This window comes from Poecilia formosa, unplaced genomic scaffold (assembly GCF_000485575.1).
Source record: "Poecilia formosa unplaced genomic scaffold, Poecilia_formosa-5.1.2 Scaffold48, whole genome shotgun sequence".
Taxonomy (NCBI): Eukaryota; Metazoa; Chordata; class Actinopteri; order Cyprinodontiformes; family Poeciliidae; genus Poecilia; species Poecilia formosa.
The window spans coordinates 239,892-258,662 of NW_006799987.1; the positions used below are offsets into that span (position 1 = coordinate 239,892).

The 18,771-nt window shown below is 39.0% G+C and overlaps 1 long non-coding RNA gene across 1 annotated transcript in view; it reads right to left on the reverse strand.

The window, feature by feature from the left end:
- Positions 1–1,105: 1,105 nt before the first annotated feature.
- Positions 1,106–18,771, reverse strand: part of LOC103138212 (uncharacterized) — a 35,507-nt gene continuing 17,841 nt past the window's right edge. Inside the window, exon 2 of the long non-coding RNA XR_476267.2 lies at positions 1,106–1,622. This is a non-coding gene — a long non-coding RNA (uncharacterized LOC103138212). The remainder of the gene's footprint in view (positions 1,623–18,771) is intronic.

Here is an 18,771-nt window from a genome sequence, read left to right on the forward strand (position 1 = left end):
TTCTCATACAGAATGATATTTTTGGGGAAACATTCCCAACTACAAAAAATAATCTTTAAATCAGTCACCAAATCGGTCCACCTCCAAAGACTTGTCTTGTGGGCTTGTGGCTGAATAGTCAGAAGAAACTGTGCGGCAATCGCGATATCTTTAAAATTATCTTGTTTCACTTCTTATTCGTTAAGATTCAAAAGCCCGCTCTTATTATTGTCCAATCATATTTAATCCTTGTCTTTGTTATATTGCATCATTTCCGGTAATGATGAAACATGATTACAATGGTTTTAGTAATCTAATTTAATCACGTTAAATCAACATATGAAAAATGTGTAGTTTCATTATTGTTGGTTATTAAGTAAATTGTTCTTAATTCAATTGTGTAAATACAAGAAAGATGACTGAATTGTGTAGTATTAACTTATTTAGTTTGTGCAAATTCAAAAACCCCTCAATTCTCATTTTTTCAGTGCAGAATGAATATCTATTGACATCAATCTCGTCTTTATCGCGATACATACTGCCACTGATTTATTTCAAGAGTACAGTCCCTTTTGGCCACCTTGATAAAAAATACAAAAAAGGAAAAAATTCACTTTCCCTTTGAGATCAGTAAAGTATTTTTGAATTTAAAAAAGTAAATAAGCAATGAAAGCTCAATGCAGTTTGAATTATCCTAATTAATTTGGATAATTATTAACCAAATTAATTAGATACTATGTCTGTAGTTCCCTTGAAGGGACTAATTCTTCTTCAGGGCAGACAGAGTGTTTGCGTAGCATAGCACGAGATTAAATTATGTCAAAATTAAATTGGTGCTTAGGGTCTTTTAAGGACAGATATAATTTGAATTTAAGTTATTAAGTTAGCATTAGCTCCTGCTGAATATCGTGTACTTGTAGTTCTTTAGTTTTAATGAAACTAATATTTATGATTAGCAATAACTTGTTTTAGCTAGTGGCTCACCACCGTCACGTCACAATGCCTAGATGTTCTTTAATGCTTTTAGTTTTTGTATTTATGTCTTTTCCTGAGGCTTTTCCTCAAATGTAAACCGTAAACCTGTTATAACCTGAAGAGATTACGTGTTGTCCAAGCTACAGGAATTAGTTTTCTTATAAATGATTCATTTATTTTAGAGCTTTGTCGTCACCAGGGGTGCCTATAACTATGCAGGGTGCTGTGAATGTTTTCACAAGACAAGTAAAACTTTGTTCAGGCGAGGAAACATATATGCGGGTGAGGAAAATCACATTATTTTACAGGATAGGTTAAACAAATTTCCCTTCAGAGGCTCATAGATCATCCAGCTGAGGCAGGTGTGTGTCTCTCTTGTTGCGTTCATTGGTGTGTTTTCACGGATGTGTAAAAGACGAGGCAGGAGGCGCCGTCTCCATCTGTTTTCTGCATCACGTTGTCCGTTTGTTGGCTCTCTGGGAATCCCATCAGTCTGTAACATCTCACTTATTCACACGTCTCCCAGAGCTTTTCTGCATACAGTAGATCAGTCTGGGTCCCTGTTGGCTCGGCGGCGACCCGGCACATCCTCTGACCATCTCCACATCAGTCTCTCATAAATAAGCTGTTTCTGTCAAAAACGCCTGAGGGATACTTCACTGGAATCACTAGGAGAAAAGATTATGTCAGAAAAAGAAGAAAATATTACAAACAAGGGATAGACAGCAAAAATTCTCAGCTTAGTAATAAATAATTTTAAGAAATAAATATAGATGTAATATTTACAACCCAGTATAATTTGTTATATAAGCATTTTAAATTTATTTTAACATTTAACCAAATATAAACGCTAGTAACATGCAAGCACAATGAATACAAAGTTCAACAAGATAATTAATATTTATATATATTTTATATCAATATTTTTATTGATATAAAATATTTGTATAATACAAATAAAAGCATTTATTTATATTTTACATAAATATGTATTTTTATATTTTATAAGATAAATATATTTACTTATATAAAATATATAAATATTTGGATATATGTAATAAATAAATACATTTTTGGATTTAATAGATTATTCAATCGTTGTGATGCATTTCCAGCTTATTTTTAATTATTGTACATGTAAATATTGCTCTCTTGAACTATTACCCTTGTTTCCTATTAATTTAAGAGTGATTCCAAAAAATGCTTTCTTATTTAACAATTCAGTAAAAAAAGTGTTAAAGAATTAATCCACTAAATTGATTTTGTTACATTATGAGTGAAAATATGCATCTATGCACTAAAAAGAGAAGAAGACAAATCATGCTTCTTTAATTTATTTTTATATCAGTTAAACAACCTGTAAATCTGTTTTTAAATCATTTTAAAATTGCCCAAACTGGTTGTGTGGCTCTTTATTCATGACTGGGCGGAGAGATAAAACCCCATTCCTCCAGTTCTTCCTCTCCTCCCTGAGGCCCATGATGACCTTTTGATTTTCTCTGCAGATTACATCTCCAATTTAACTTCACCAGACCAGTAGATTAAACGTTTTCAGCCTGCAGCCACATTTATTCACATTTTTTTGTTTGATTCAGTCTGTGAAGTAAAAAAAGAGAAAAGAATAAAGCAACGCTTGTTGCGGCTAACTGGCTTTTCCAGTTCAGTCCAAGTGGCATGAAGCGATGTAGAAAATGAGCCAGATGAGGAGGATTAAACCTCCGAGTCCTTATCGTCTCCGGCGGCACTGGAGTGTAACCATGGAAACAGGAAGCTAGCGGCAAACTTCCAAGATGGCCGCCAGTTTGTGAATGGGCGCATTCCTCAACGGCAGGGCGTCTGCAGCGGGAAGGAGCGGCCGGGAGCTTGTTTACCTCCACAAGGGCCAGTATAAATAGCAACCTCTGCTGTTTTAAGGGCTTCTTGTCCCCAGGTTTTCCTTATAACAGTCGTTAAATAAACAATCGCTTTCCCATCGGGGCTGTCGGTAGTCAAGCGGGGCTCAATCAAGAGCCGCGGCGTGTGGATTTTTAAAAGCCGTCAGGCTGGAGTCATGAAGCTGTTCCAGGTCACCACACTCTCTTTCACTCCCACCCCGCCTGCTCATATCACCTTCACACTCTGAAGCCGAGCCTCAGCGCAGCAAACAGCTTAGTGCGGTGACCACTCCCTCATGTTTTGGTTTCTAACTGCAAATATCAATCAGCAGGGCGCAAAAAGCCAATTAACTGCATCCTTTATCATTTCTTTTTGTCTTTAATGACAAAACTCTTATTAAATAACAAATGCCAAACTATATTATTCTCATACGTTTTTCAGATTTTTTTCAGAGCTATTAGAGTTTTGGGTTTTTCATTAGTTTCATTTTATTTTATTTTGCCTTTTTGTTTGTCTAATTTAGTTAGTTTTAATCAGTTTTTAGAGTGGGTATGCTAGTTTTTATTAGCTATAGCTGGTTAAATATTGCTTAAGTTTAGCTTAGTTTTTATTAGTTATAGTAGTAGTTAGTTTTGTCTATTTTTTTTGAAGGTCAAAGTATTGTGATGTGATTATGTATACATCAATTTGGTAATGAGTACTCAACAGAAGAGTATTCAGAAAAATAGATCAAATGTAAAATTAATTAACCTACATCGCCATTTTACAGACTATTTCTCCCTGAAATTAGAGTTAATGCATGTAACTTTGCCAGTACTATTTGAAATGACAGAACAATTACAACTTAACCAACTGCAACACATTCCTGGAAACCTCTCTCCATGAAACATCATGAAATATATAATTTTTTATTTCTGAATTAGTGGAGTTTTTCTAACTACCAATGGAGGCTGGAGGAGTTACCATCTGACGATAAACATGCACCAGATAAAGAAAAGTCTAATTTTTGCTACTGGTTTGGTTTTGAAAATACCACCAATTGATTTAGGTCCCAAATATTTTACTTTAACTACGACAGTCGACATTATTATTTTCCCATACAGTTTAGAAAAATCCTTTATTTCACCTATAAAACTGGTTAACATTGTTTCTAGATGGATAAATAACCAAAACAAACTTCTGAAAAATCAGACTCCAACTTTTATATTCAGAAATACACAAACATCTTCCAGTTGCCGTTGTCAATAAGGACGCGCCGTCCGTCATGCTGCGTCTGTTTCAGACAAGGGCACCAAGTTGTCAGCGTGCATTCCTCACAACAGCAGATTTTTAAGATCGTATTTGTCCGCTTGGAGCGGAGCGCATGCCCAAAATGTTTGAACGTTTAAACTTATCTCATTGTGGCCTCTGGAAATGGCAGGCATTCCCACAGGTGTTAAAATAATCCAGGAACAAAGCTTCATCCCAGGCCGTAATCTCTGCATCATATTTCAGGCGTGCCATCATGCTGGTTTGGTTTTCTGGGCAGAGATAACGAGGCTGGTGTTTACTGGAGGACAAGGCGTGACAAAATAGCATTTATTTATTTTTACTGTTACCTTATGAGAAGTATTGATTTAACTTTTTTAAGTTATTGGCAATCTTTGTGATCATTTAGAGCTGCCGTTTGGAGTGGACCAAGAGAAACTGAATTGTCAGAGAATAGGATTAGAAATGCATACGTTGTGCCAATTAAAGGTTAGTATAGTTTATTAAAACTAACAAAACAACAAAAACAGAAATTGAGAATACATTGTTAACTGAAATAAAAACAGTAATTAATGGAGGAAAAACTGAAAAACTGCACTTATAACTAAAACATACTGAAATACAGATACAATCTGCTTAATTTTTGTCTTTATTAATCTATTTATTAGCTTTCTGAACTGATTTGAAATGGATGTTTTTACGTCAGCTGCCAGTAAATTAAGCGCTCCTGACTCCTGCAGATATGCTTGTCTGCTAAATTTTGGGGAAAAAACACCAGATTCAGTTGGTTGTTCAAGAATGACTGAATACATTTTTTGGAAATTGTATCTTCTGTTGAGGATTCGTTACCCAATCGATGTAAACATAATCACAATAATTGGACCTGTTTTAATTCTGCACCTAAAAGTTAACCAAAGTGGGGAAAAACTAAAACTACCACTAAAACTAATAAAAACCAAACTAAAACTAAACCTTAATTAATAACAACCACTAAAAATTAGCAAATACACTTCAAAGCTAACTGAATTAGACCGTCACAACAAAATAAAACTAAAATAAGCAATTATAGAAACACAACATTAAAAAAACACAAATCCCACAAAAAACCTTAATCATTCTTTAAATTAATCATCAATCTTTATTTTTGTTGTTTTAATTCTCATTAAATTCATTTTGCTACTACTGAACTCCACTAATTATTCTTAAACGTTTCCATTCACCGTATAGTTGCACAAATTGGAATTATGAAAATAAATTAGCTTAAGGTGAGCACAGGAATTAAAAAAAAAAATGCATGGAAATTGGTGTATTTCACGAAACTGCAACTCTTTTTTTCGCACCACACAAGTCATGAGATCAACAACCTGATGTTACTTCTGGCAGAAACAACAAAGAAGTCAAACAGGAAGTGGTAGGAGGAGGATGGTGCAGTTTGTTTTTAATGGTTTTTTGTGTGAACAAACTTGTAATTTTTGTTATAATCTTGGATGGTTTTGATTATTTCATTCTAGTTTGATTATTCTGAGTTCCTTGATGTCTTTCTTTGGTTAGATCAGCCTTGGTTCTGTTTTACTTTAGTTCAGTCATTCTTAGTTTTTCTAAATCTGTTATTACTTGTCACTGAAGTTTATGTTTCTTACGTTTAATTATTCTTTAGTGTTTGATTTATTTTCTTGCCCCTGTGCCACTCTCTCTCTCTCCCCTCACACTTTCAACCCGTTTCTAATCAACCATCTGTTTGTTTCTTCTTTGTCTATCAATAAAACTCATTCTCAGTTCCTCCTCGCTGGTTCCTTTTGTCAACTCCTGTTATTTCCCTGCCGTCATTTTCCCCTGGATTCCTATTTTTGGTTTGACTTTGGCTCCCTGTGATGTTTGTAAGTCTTCAGTTTTATTAAAGAACATTCATTATGACCCATTCATGCTTCCAGCGCCGACCTGCATTTGGCTCCACCTACAAACACATCATCACTATTTTAACTGCATTTCTTATGTAGTGGAAACACAACAATTGTGAAATGGTGGAATATCGACAAAGTAATGGAAACCTAATTACTGCCATCCAATCAGAGAACACAGAAACAGAGGATAGTGTATAAAATCTGGATTATGTGACTGGAAATTTTGATGTCTCCATAAGGTTCTCTATTTCCCAACAGACAGGCCAGAGATCCGTGAACAATTTGCTCCATCCTGCAGGTCTCCTTGTCCCTCCCGGTTCCATAAATCTCAGATCCCCTTGGGGAAGACCGGTCAGACGGGAGCAAAATAAAGCTGTCTGAAAAGTCGACTGCTTCAAGTTACATTCGCTGGACAAATCTTAAATCAAGGCTGAAGCTCTGTAGCACTGCAGAGTTTTCCTTCGGCCAGGAGACGGACAGTCAGTTGGTCGGTTGGTTGAGGCCGATGAAGCTGGTGGTCCTCTGATCGGAAAGTTGGTTTACTGGCCTGTTAAAGGCAAATAAAGATTTTCTCTTTGGAGGCATATATTTAATGGCTCTTGTGTTACTCCAGTTAATGTCCCAGCACAGCAGGAGGTCAGTGAACTTCCTCCATCATGTTGTTGGATGAACTCAATAACCTTCTCAGCGGTGGACTCACCATGAAATAGGCAACCTTTTATTGGAGAACGTAGGTGTAGGTGGGATAGAAATATCTTCTTTAGCTAGAGGTTATTCTTCATTGAACAGGTTAGGTTAACTCTATGGTCTATACAAAACATGTTTATTACACTTTTTGCACATATTCGTTCTTAGATAATAAGATTTTATTCTGCTCAGCTGTGGCTCTATTCTGCACCTTTCAGAATGAGCCGTTTTAGGCCACGCCCCCAACTCAACTAGATGTTACTGTAAAACAGCTGTGCAGAGGAACATGTTGCCTTCTGTCGTTAATTTCTGATTATACAACATTTAAAAATAACCTTTAAAAAACTCCTAAATAGATTATGAAATAATATTAAAATAATGGAATGGGTGAATTTATATGCGAAGTGAAGATTGTTACTGTTTGTTTTTATCTTTGAAATTGTTGAAATGTTTTTATTTTGTGTGTTTTAAGGTTTTGAAATTTTTGTTAAATGTTGTTGAGACGATCAATTTGAATTTTGTGGTTTGATTTTGTTTGTTTTGTTAAGGTATTTATCTTTTTTTGTAATGTTCGTAAAATAATGATTTTAGTTTGTGTTTTGGAGCCCGGGAAGTATCTGTCTTTATGATAGAGACTAATGGGGATCCTTAAATAAACACATTTTTACGTGAAAATGGCTACAAACACATACGCAATTATACAACTGTACATCATTGAAAAGCAGAAGTGGAGCTTCCTGCAAAACCAACAGCGATGCAGCAAGTGGTTTCTGGATGGAAAGTCAATAAGACACCTGTCTTTTTCCATTGTACAGCGCTTACAGAGGTAAAACCAGCTGACCAAATATGCTTGAGCTTCAGTTGGGTTGCTAGGTAATGGGATGAGGTTGCTAGGTAACGGGCAGCGCCTGCTGATTTGTGACTTTATATTCTGGAGATTTTTGAAGCCGCTCCTTTTCCAGGCACCAAAAAATTATTAGTAGTTTCAGAAGCAGTAAAAACCCAAATGGAAGAATAAAAATGTGCAAAATGGGGATTTTGCACATTTTACTAGCTTCGTATATGGTGGTATTTATCGGCCATTTTGAGAAATGTCTGAAATTGACAAGGGAAAGAAGCTTCGGTTCTACTTTCAGGCAGATGAGGTAAACAACATGTGTTTTGTCAGTTAGAAATGAATGAAACTGAAGAAGCCAGGACAAATCGAGTGGAGGAATGACGTCCCTCAGGGCGGGTGGATGCGGCAGAGCACCAACTGCCGCCGCAGGTGTATATCTTCCTGGCTTTGTGAAAAGGTTCGATAGTGACTAATGGATTGACCCAGGTGCTCAGGGCGGATCGGTTTGCAGGGTCAGGGCAGTGGGGGAGCATGGCTAACATGACCCTGACCTGACGGGGGGATATGCCGCCTTTCCCATCATTACCATCTCATTTCAGAGGTCTTTTCATGGTTCAGGTACAAGCGACCTTGTCTTTTTTACGACATCTTTAAATAAAACCTCACAGATGATGTCTCAGTTAACACTCAGTGCAACTTTTTGTTTTTATTTAAGCATCAAAACCCCAAGTCTATACAAAAGTCATGTGGATATTTTCCCAAAACTCTTGGAGGATCATGAAGGTTGGTGGAAACTTGCAGTATTAACGGTAGAAAGGCCATTGCTGTTTCATGGTCCTTTAGATTTTTGCACAATGTTTGCTTTTTGAGGTCTCTCAGCCTACTTCATGCTATCAGACAGGTTCTATTTAAGAGATTTTTTGATTCTGCAGATCTCGTAATCATGCGAGGAAAGGCGAATCAAAATGGATCACCGCGAAAATAAGGAAGATCGCAGATGTTAGCTTCTGCAGTAGATGGTTTCCTCTGTGCATATTAATGCATACTGACGTATATTCGGTTTTTGATCTATATTAAAATAGGCAGTTATAAACATTTTTCAAGGATTTTAAAGTGTAAAGCAAAACCGGGTCAAATGTAAAAAAATTCCAACAAAGTGGGCATAAAAATAATGAAAACAAACAAGCACTGAAGTTATTTTACTTATTCGACACATTTTTTATCTACCTGTGATGTTGTGATTGTTTTGAATAACTTTGATCAGCTCAGGTTGTTGTAATAAACTTGATATTTACACAATTGTAACTTTATTTTCCCTCAGATCTTAGTTTTTAATCAAAAACTGAATGATTTCAATTTTTAAGTTTATGAAAGTAATTTCTACCGTCTGAAGTGATAAAGCTCCCATCGCTCCCAGTCAGCCTCTCCCATCGGCTCATTATAGCCCGGTTCTTCACACCTTCCCCCATGTTGGGCCCAGCTGTGAACCCGTTCTGCCCGGGCCAGCCCAAAGTGTCAGGAAAGGCTGCCGGTTCCACAGGCGTGGCAACGGACCGCGGCCTCTGATCTGGGCTGGAGAAAGCTGTAAATCACAGCGTGAAGGTGGCGCTCCAAAGTGCTCATTAAGGCAGCTGGTAATAAACGTGGTGAGAACGAACGGCTCGCCCTGCCTGTCAAACCCGACGGGGTAATGAGCCGAGGCGACCAGAGAACCCAAACACCGTACTCAGGTAAAAGCAGAACGACTTCAACATATTTTAATCAAGGAATAAGTAGTCGGCCAAGAAATTACTCAAGTAAGAGTAAAAAAATATTTGGTAAAAAGTCCACAAAAGTACTGAGTAACTGACCAAATTATCAGTCATTTCTTATTTAAAAATTACATCTTCAGATTATAAAGTCTAGTGGAAATTTTGGTATCTAAGGATGAAAATGACAATAATTCATATAAGTAACAAAAAATAAAATAGGGCAAAAGTAAATGTTTCCAAATCACTTTCTTTCAATAAAAAACTGATGAAACTTTAACAAAAACTGCAGGTGTGTGTCTGAGTCTGGTGAATTTCGGGTTAAAACATGTTGGTTTTTCATTCAGTGGGTAGAAAATCCAGAAATTTTCCTCAAGTTGGAGTAGAAATACTTCATAAATAAAACTACTCAGGTAAAAGTAAAAAGTACAGCTAGCTGAAAAAATGTAAAAGAAAATAAAGTACATTTCTGAGTTTGGAAAGTCAAAAGTTTGCTTGCAAAAACTCAGAAGTACAGAGATTAATATCAGAAATTTTCTAGAAAAAATGGAAAATTTCAGAGTTTGACAGTAGAAAATGTTCAACTCGTTCTTCATTCAGTGAAGTTACTGACAGTGGGTAGAAAATCCTGAAATTTTACTCAAATAAGAGCAAAGATACTTCATAATACAATTACTAAAGTACCTTTTACTACATTATACTAAAAAGTACAGCATAGTAAACATACTCCAAAAGGTACTTTTTCTCCTCAAAAGTTACTCAAGTAAATGTAACTAGTTAGGTGTGTCAGCAGGTGTGTTTTGAGTCAATAATTCTTTAATGATGATGAAAAAGTTCAAGTTCCACCAGCAGATTATTTCACTTATAAAAAGGGGAAAAAAAGTTTGTCTTATTGCAAGTGCCCTAATATATTTGCACGATAAACCCTAATACTTGGTAAGATGTTTTTGGTGTTTTTTTGTTTTTGTTTTTTGCAGTGAGATAAACTCAGTGAACCACCCCATCAAATGCTTCTTGTTTTAGAAACATTTCTCTGCTGAATTTAAATAGACGGAGGGAAACGGAGAGCAGAATGAAGGAAAAGACTGGACTGGATTAGCAGAGGGCCTGTTTTTCCTCTCCATGTCCAGGCACCCCTGGACTGGGATGGATAGATAGTGACGGCCTGCCAGTTGGTTTTCATTACATTAGCCCTCCTGTTCTTCCTCCCCCTCTCCTGAACACACGTCCCCCTCTCAAGGAAAGGTACAAAATTGTTCCTGAAAGTGAAAGAAATGGCCAGAGGCAACTTTTTCCAATGTATTTTTCTAATATCCTCCTCAGACTTGCAGTCTCCCTGTTCTCTTTCATGTAAAGCCCTGTCATGTACCCCATGGGGGCGAGACAGGAATGCAGCTTCAATATAAGATCTGCACCTTTGCGTTCTGCGTGATGCATGCCTCTGTGAGTCCACTCGGGTTTGTTTACCGGCGCAACGCTGAACAGCAATGAAATAAGGCACAGATGTGCATCGCTGGCTCAGACCTTTGGTTGGAGGCCCGCTCGGAAAGTCGGACATTTCGACTTTCTCGCCCTCCTCCGGGTTTGTTATCTCTCCAACTCGCTGCGCCGGGATCCGATAACCACAACCAGAACCGTCCCCCTCCCCCGTCATGGTTCTGCTCAGCCCGTTCGGCTCGAGTCACGCCATGCTGAACCTACGGGAGCGCCGCGCTTCAAAGGCACTTCAGAGCCTCAGCAGGCTGATCCTCACTCGATAAGACAACTGCTGTCTGTTTTTTGTGAAGCGGTGCCCTTTAACCTCCACAGCTTCGGCACTGACAACAATTTATATTACTCTGAAATCCCTCCCCACCTCCTGCTTTAAATCATGGCAGGAGAAAACGCGCAGCGTAATGCAGAAAGAGACGGCCATAAAGGCATCGACCCGACGAAGCCGCAAGAAGCCAAACTGCTGCTCCTCATTTCTGACGGCGCCGGTCCAAAATATTCCCGGCTCGCCGAGTCATACTGTCAATAAAACGTTTTTCCCATCGGGATAGACTCTCATCTGTTTCGTTTCTGCAAAAGAAAAACCCAACAATGTGCATTGATCAGTCGGTCTTTTGATGTTTAGGGTTTTCACACCTTACAGTGAAGTAGATTCGGGTTGATTGGGAACCAGAACAGCAACATTTGTTACATTTTCAGCTGCTGCGCTTCAGTTTCTCACTGCCCTGCGAAAAAATAAACCCAACACTTTGAAAAGCCTGTTCCCCTCCTCGTCTGTGGGGGCGCTGCACCAAGAATCACTGAAGGAAACGACACGAAAACCTCTGAAGAAGAAACCAAGCGCAACTTCCTTCTTTATGAAATGTAAATAAAAATGGAGAAGCGTCAGATTTTAGCAGTTGTAGGATTTCTCTTATCTTTTGCAAAATAAATTTCATATGTTCGTTTTGGTTGTTTTTACCCAGAATGACCTGCACTGTAGTCCACTTCCTGATTTTGGAGCGGTCTCTGGTCCGCTAGGCATTCACATATGGATTCAAACTGCATCACAGTTCACTTCAACCGAACCGAGACCGAGGTTTGTAGGCGAACCAAAGTTGTTTTCTTAGTCCACATTAGATCTCGATTCCATATTCTCACCTCCCCAAACCAACCATAGCTCATAAAAGTGGACTAAACAGGACTGGTGTGAATATTCCTAATTTAAAGCGGACCTATTATGAAATGCGTCAGAGTATTTTACAGGGGATTTATTACTCAGAATTCACTTTCTGCATGTCTTTGTACTTCCATTTGAGCCTTCACTGCTTCCAAAAACAGCACAAGCACCTCAAAAGAAAGAAAAAAACTCCACCAAGCAGTTTTTTGGCAATAAGTTAATGTTTTTTATATATGGCCTGTTTCAAAAACCTCCTGCCCTGTTGCCTAGCTACTCAAGTTGATGTCAGCAAGTTTTACCGCTGTATGCTCTGTACAATGGCTGCTAGAAAAGTCGAGCATTTTGTTGTTGGCTTACCATCCAGAAACCACTTCTTGCATCCTTGTTGGTTGTGCAGAAGGCTCCAGTTCTGCTTTTCAAAGATGTGTAGTTGTATAATTGCTCATCAGTTTGCAGCTATTTTCACATGCGAGTGTAAACGTTGAGTTAGGAGACCCTACAACAGCTCAAAACAGGCAGAACTTAAGACTAAAATCTTATTATACGAGAATGATTCTGTGCAGAAAATGTTTTGTATAGGGCATAGGTCCATTGTAACCCTTTCAACGACGTCCCTTTGGTTTTCTAGGTCTTTGATTTGTGTTCAGATGATCCTGGTTGACTAAGAAACAACCAGAAGCTGTTTCCTTTCATGGGATTAAAAATTAAGTCCTTCCTTTAATCTGTATTTGTTTATTAAACCTTTGTCGTCGCAGCTTAACGGAAATGAAAAGAGAGTTTATTCCCTGACTTTCACCATCAGGGGACAATATGGGAACTGTTTTCCAACCCAGCAGCCTGCAGATTTTCCAGATAGCCTATCTGCCTCTTGAACTCAGCCAGAAAGGGTTTTGCGAGGGGCCCAGACCCTTCAGCAGGCATCAGTCTGTTGATGCAAAGCAGAGTAATTACAATTCCTGCCCGGTTCGACTCCGCATCACAAGACCACTATGTACGTGCTGTACTCTTATCTCCTGCCGCAGCCCAGCCACAGATAGGGATAAAGAGCAACAGAGCTACCGAGACGGGAGACAGGATCACTCCGACGACACGCAGAGGAGTAATCTTTGCTCTAATCACACCAATTAGTTCACTCAAAGAGAGGTGAGGTCAGGAGCATTAGCCTCGAGACATCATTTCTCCTTTAATCTCTGCCAGTTAGCCGCATTGGTAAAAAAACACAAACCCCAAGAGAAACCGTGATCATTCTTTAAATTATTCTTCAGCCGTTTATTTTTGTTGTCGTTTGTGTTTCCTTAAGTTCATTTTGGTGCTGCTGAACTGCATGAATGATTGGTAAACAAACTGGTAGCTCAAACTAGAATCATGACAATAAATTAGCAGAATGGAAGCAGGTGAATCTTGAAAAAACACAATTAAAAGCCACTTCTTTTTTAATATTTTAGCTACTCGCTGTCCAATTGGACCAGTGGCACCCAATGGTCCAAACTTAGCTTTATATTATTAAATATTAAATATGTTATATTTAATCTCTTGTTTATTGATTTTTACAACCAATTACAAAAATACCAGTCATTTCTCTGAATCAGAGTCTCAGTAAAATAGCAAAAAAGCTACATTTTCACACTTTTTAGTATTTTATAGCCAAGTTCTGTGATCTGTGTTGATCCCAAAATAGCTTAATTTATCTACAACTCTGCTGTGACTGGTGCTCAAAATCACCGCATGCCTAACAAGTTTGAGAATTTTTAGTTTTTCTTTTTTTGTGGTCTGATTAAAAATTTCTGACAAATATTTTCCAACTTTGAGCTCGTAGAGGTGTGCTATGCGCTCAACACCGAGTGCCAATTTTACAAAGCGCTTCAGAAAACTTCTTCAACAAAAAGTGATGGCAAATCCAACTGTGAAGAAAGCAAAGTTCATGGAATGAGAAAATATTAAGGAATTATGACTAAAGCTGTTTGTACAGATGTAAATGCATGTCAAACTAATGACCATAAGTCAGTAAAAATTCAACTTAAACAGTTATATAGTTTCATTATGTACTGAAAAACATACTTGAAGACACTGATTTATACCATAAATTCACAGTCTTGTTTCTTTATGGTTAAAGGAGCTTTACTGTTTGATTTAAAAGACTGTACAGTGCAAAAACACAAAATCCTACCAAATATTTTTGTTTAGTTTTTAGTCCAAATATCTTAGTTTACTAGAGGAGTAAATGCATAATCAAACTCTGATGCGTACCAAAAAGCGAACTCTAGTCTGCCTAAAATCCTCAGTCTCAGTTCAGTTGAAGTGAACTCTGGTGCAGTTTGGATGTGTATGTGAACACTAAGCGAACCAGAGAACACTATGAGAGCAAATACAACAAAAACAAACGAAAGAGTCTTCGGAAACAACAAGAATGAAAAACCACAACCGTTAAAATCTGACGCCACTCCATTTTTATTTACATTTTGTGAAGAAGGTTGTCTTCAGTGTCGTCTTCAGAGGGTTTTGCCGTTTCCTTCGGTGGATCTTGATGCAGTGCCACCACAGGCGAGGAGGGGAACAGGTTTTTTAATTAGTTTGGATTGTTTGACAGTGCAGTGAGAAAGGGAACCGCAGCAGTGGAAAATGTAACTAAAGTTGCGATTTTGGTCTCGAATCGTACTGAATCTAGTGGACTATCAGGTGTGAAGATATCCTTAGACACGGCAGTAACTTGAAGCTGGGTCATACGGAAAGATCTGTGAATACTGAACTGCCAATAAGTGCCGAGGTCCATGTATGTCAGATTTTCACTCTGCGGAAGGAGAATGTTTGTCATGAACTTTGGAACTTAATATCAGCCGTTTAATTTTCAGTTCTTTAGGTTTAAAATTCCTTTTTAGGGCAGATAAAAGATGCTGAAGGTAGTGAAAACTCAGGTGGGATCAAACGTTAGCCATTTCCCTGAATTGGGAGCCAACTTTATCTTGGTAACTCCATGTGACGTTGTAATCTGTTTTCAGTGACAGCGCAGAGCTGTGACCCCTGACAGCATGTTTAGTCTGTCAATAGGACCTTCAAGTGGCTCCACACATGGTCAGTTAACACACATAATAAAATTCAGCTGCAGACTTGGTCCGAGCCGAAGCGTTTACGCTCATCTTTGATGCGAGGAAGACGAAGTGGCAAATGCGCGTCTGTCTTTGAGAGTCACTCAAGCGAGCGTTGAGCCCCCGGCTCCGGCAGGTTGCGTTTGAGAGAGAGGGAGCCGGCGGAGCTGCATGACGGTTCCGTGGTGTGAGAGCGAGGAGCTAGAATCATCCGAACCCCCTGCTGTAGCTCCAACATCTGCCCGCCCGCCGCAGCCAATCAGACGGGCAGAGCTGGAAGCCGCGACGAATGCGTCTGTTCGGCGATCTTTTCAAGACGTCCTGGTGGAGGCCTGGAGACAAAAGCCCACCCCCGCCTAGAGAAACCGCCCACTGCATCCACCCTTCCTCAGCCCTCTGCTTTGATATCTTAGACCCCCGCATGGAGGAGTAGCTTTCCCTGCTCTCTCACACACACACACACACGCACGCACGCACACACACACACACACGCACACACACACACCCCCACACACACACCATCTCCATTTCAAATGATAGAGTCGGTGGTGGGATGCAGCGAAATACTTCATTACTGTAGTTAAGTACATTTTCATATGTCTGTATTTTACTTAAAGGTGACCTAAGCTTCCTGGAACAGGTTAGGATGAGCCTATGGCCTAAACAAAACATGTTCATTGCACTTTTAGCACAAAATTATTCTTAAATATAGAAATTATAGTCTGCTCACTTCGTCCTGTTTTGAGCCGTTTTAGGGCCTGCTGCTGGCCATGCCCCTCAACTCAACGTTTACACTCACACGTGAAAATGGCTCCAAGCAGATGCATAATTACACAACCATACATCTTTGAAAAGCATTAGTAGAGCCTTCTGCACAACCAACAAGAATGCAACAAGTGGTTTCTGGAAGGTAACTCAGCAACAAAACACTTGTGTCTTCCAGCAGCCATTGTACAGCTGGTAAAACCAGCTCTCCAAACATACTGGAGCTTTGCTTGCATTGCAAAGCGGAGTGGGTTCAGCTGAGGTTGCTAGGTAACGGGCAGTGCCTGCTGAATTGTGAATTTACGTTCTGAAAGTTTTTGAAACGGTTCATTTTCCAGACACCAAAAAACATTAACTTAGTGCCAAAAATCAGTTGTTTTTTTAAGCATTTGAGCTTTTCCTAGAGGAAGTAGAAACCCAAATGAAAGTAAAAAACAACGTACCAAATGTGAATTTTGTGTCCACTTAAAGTGGATTTAATTGTGTGTACTTTTGACTTCTACATTCACACCACGTTGCATTTTTTTTGTTTGTTTATTAGTTTAAAGTAATCAATGAGTTATTCCAGATAACTGGTTCAAAAAGCAACTCCAAGTGTAAACAGTTCCAAAATTATAAACAATAAAAACAGGAATTATCTGCAGCATTGCTAACTAAAATGGCACACTTATAATCTACATAAACATACATACAGTAAGAACACTTTTACTTTTTTACTCAAGTAAAAATGTTAATGTGGTATTTTACTCTCACTAAAGAACATTTTTGTCTGTTTATTTGTACTTTTACTAGAGTCTGAGTGCTTTCCAATGCGGGCCCCAGAATTATGGAGGTAAACGGCACATCTGGTCTTCGACAGGTCGTTTTTAACTGGATAAACTGGGACGAGCTCAGAGATAGCACAGCATCTAAACTGTCTATCTTGTTCCTCATCTGTTATCTAGACATTCCCGCTGTAAGCCGAGATAAACTCTGGCAGCCGGAGGATACACAGGCGTCCCGATAGCAGATAGCCAAAGCAACGGCTGTTTTCCAGTGCCAGATAAGGATACCGTAGACATGTAATACCATAAATCACTGCCGGTAAAGTTATGAGTCGTGGAGAACAGTTTCTCAGACCGGAGCAGATCGGCTTCCAGATGGCCGGCCCATCTGAACAGGTTCTCTTTCAACATCTGGCTGGAGTTCAGAAGGTAATTATGGGATAGAGTAATAGAGACACAGACAGTCGGGGCACCGGTGCCCACGGAGGGATGACATCCCCTCGGCCCAGATAACAGGCCGTGACCGGCTAGAATTACAACGTGCTGAAATCTGTCCACAGGTTCATTTCAGTCACTGATTCACCTCAGGATATCCGACGTCCATCGAGACAAACAGAAATACATAAATCAACAACTCAAGATGATTTAGAATATCGCAAGTTTTCAGGAGTGACGGTTGGTTGGCCTGTTGAAGCAGTACTTTGTTTTTATTTCATGTTACAATCTCAAACTTTAATGTGACTCATTGGGATTTTAGACAACAAACACAAACTGGTGCAAATTACATGGCTTTACTCTATTACCTCTAAATAAAATACTGTGTAATCCAATGTTGTTCTTCTATTGTAGATGGAAGTACATTTACACATTTTTGTAGTTCCATTTGTGTTTCTACTGCTTCTAAAATGCTTAAAAGAAAACACCCAGACTTCTTTCAATAAGCTAATGCTTTTTTGATGTCTGGAAAATGAGCCATTTCAAAAACCTGCGGAATGTAACATCACAAATCAGCAGGCCTAGCCGGTTACCTAGCAACCCAGTGAAGCCCAGCCGGTTACCTAGCGACCCAGTGAAGCCCAGTCGGTTACCTAGCGACCCAATGAAGCCCAGCTGGTTACCTAGCAACCCAGTAAAGCCCAGCTGGTTACCTAGCGACCCAGTAAAACCCAGCCGGTTACCTAGCGACCCCAGCTGAGTTCTAGGTCAGCTTGTTTTCCCGTTGCATGAACTGTACAACTCAGCAACAAGTGTTTTGTTGCTGACTTACCATCCAGAAACCACTTGTTGCATTCCCCAGTGAAGCTCTACCTGTCACCTAGCAACGAAAACTGGGCTCTAGCATGTTTGGTCAGCTGGTTTTACTTCTGTATGTGCTGTGTAATGGCTGCTGTAATGTTGTTCACTCAATAAGCTCATTGAAATCTTATTATCCAAGAACAATTTTGTGAAAAAATGTAACAAACACCAAATTTCAACAATTTTAAAGATAAATGAAAACCAAACAATCTTCATTTTGAGTAGAAATTCATCCATGTCTTCAATTCAATATTATTTGATAATAGATTTTTAAGGTTCTTTTTAAATGTTACAAAAACAGAAATAAATGTAATAACAGAAGGCAACTGTGAAAACAACTATTCACCGTTGATTTTTGAGAGTTTGAGGTAAAATAAAAGTAACAATAGATGCTCGTCTGCTAACGTTGATTTGGGGGCGTGGCCAGCAGGAGCTTATTGGGGTTTAAAGAGACAATACGCCCTAAACCAGCTCATTTTGAAAGGAGAACTGACCAGACTAAAAGCTCATTATCTAAGAATGATTTCGTTCAAAAAGTGTAATAAACCAATAGACCTTTCCCAACCTGTTCAAGGAAACATTTAAGGAATTGTTGATGTAGAAGAAGCTCCTAGATCTTGTTGAAAAGTCATCTTATTTTAAAAGTACTAAGCTTTTTGACTAGATGCTAGACCAAAAATATTTGGTAAAATTTTGTGTTTTTGCACCAAAAATCCAAAGCAATCAGCACAACCCAGCGCGTAAAACCTCTCCAGTCGTGTTTCTGGTCGACCTCTACCACATCCCGGTGGTCTCTGGTTTCAGAGCAGATGTGCTGCTCAGTCGGGGGGTCACCTGAGGAAGCCTCTGCCGCACCATGGAGCAGGTGGTTAATGGCTGCAAAATCAAGTTTGGTGAGGTCAGTGTTACTTCTTGAATTTGCACATCAGTGAGGCGTCTTCCTTTCATCCCTTGGCTGTCAG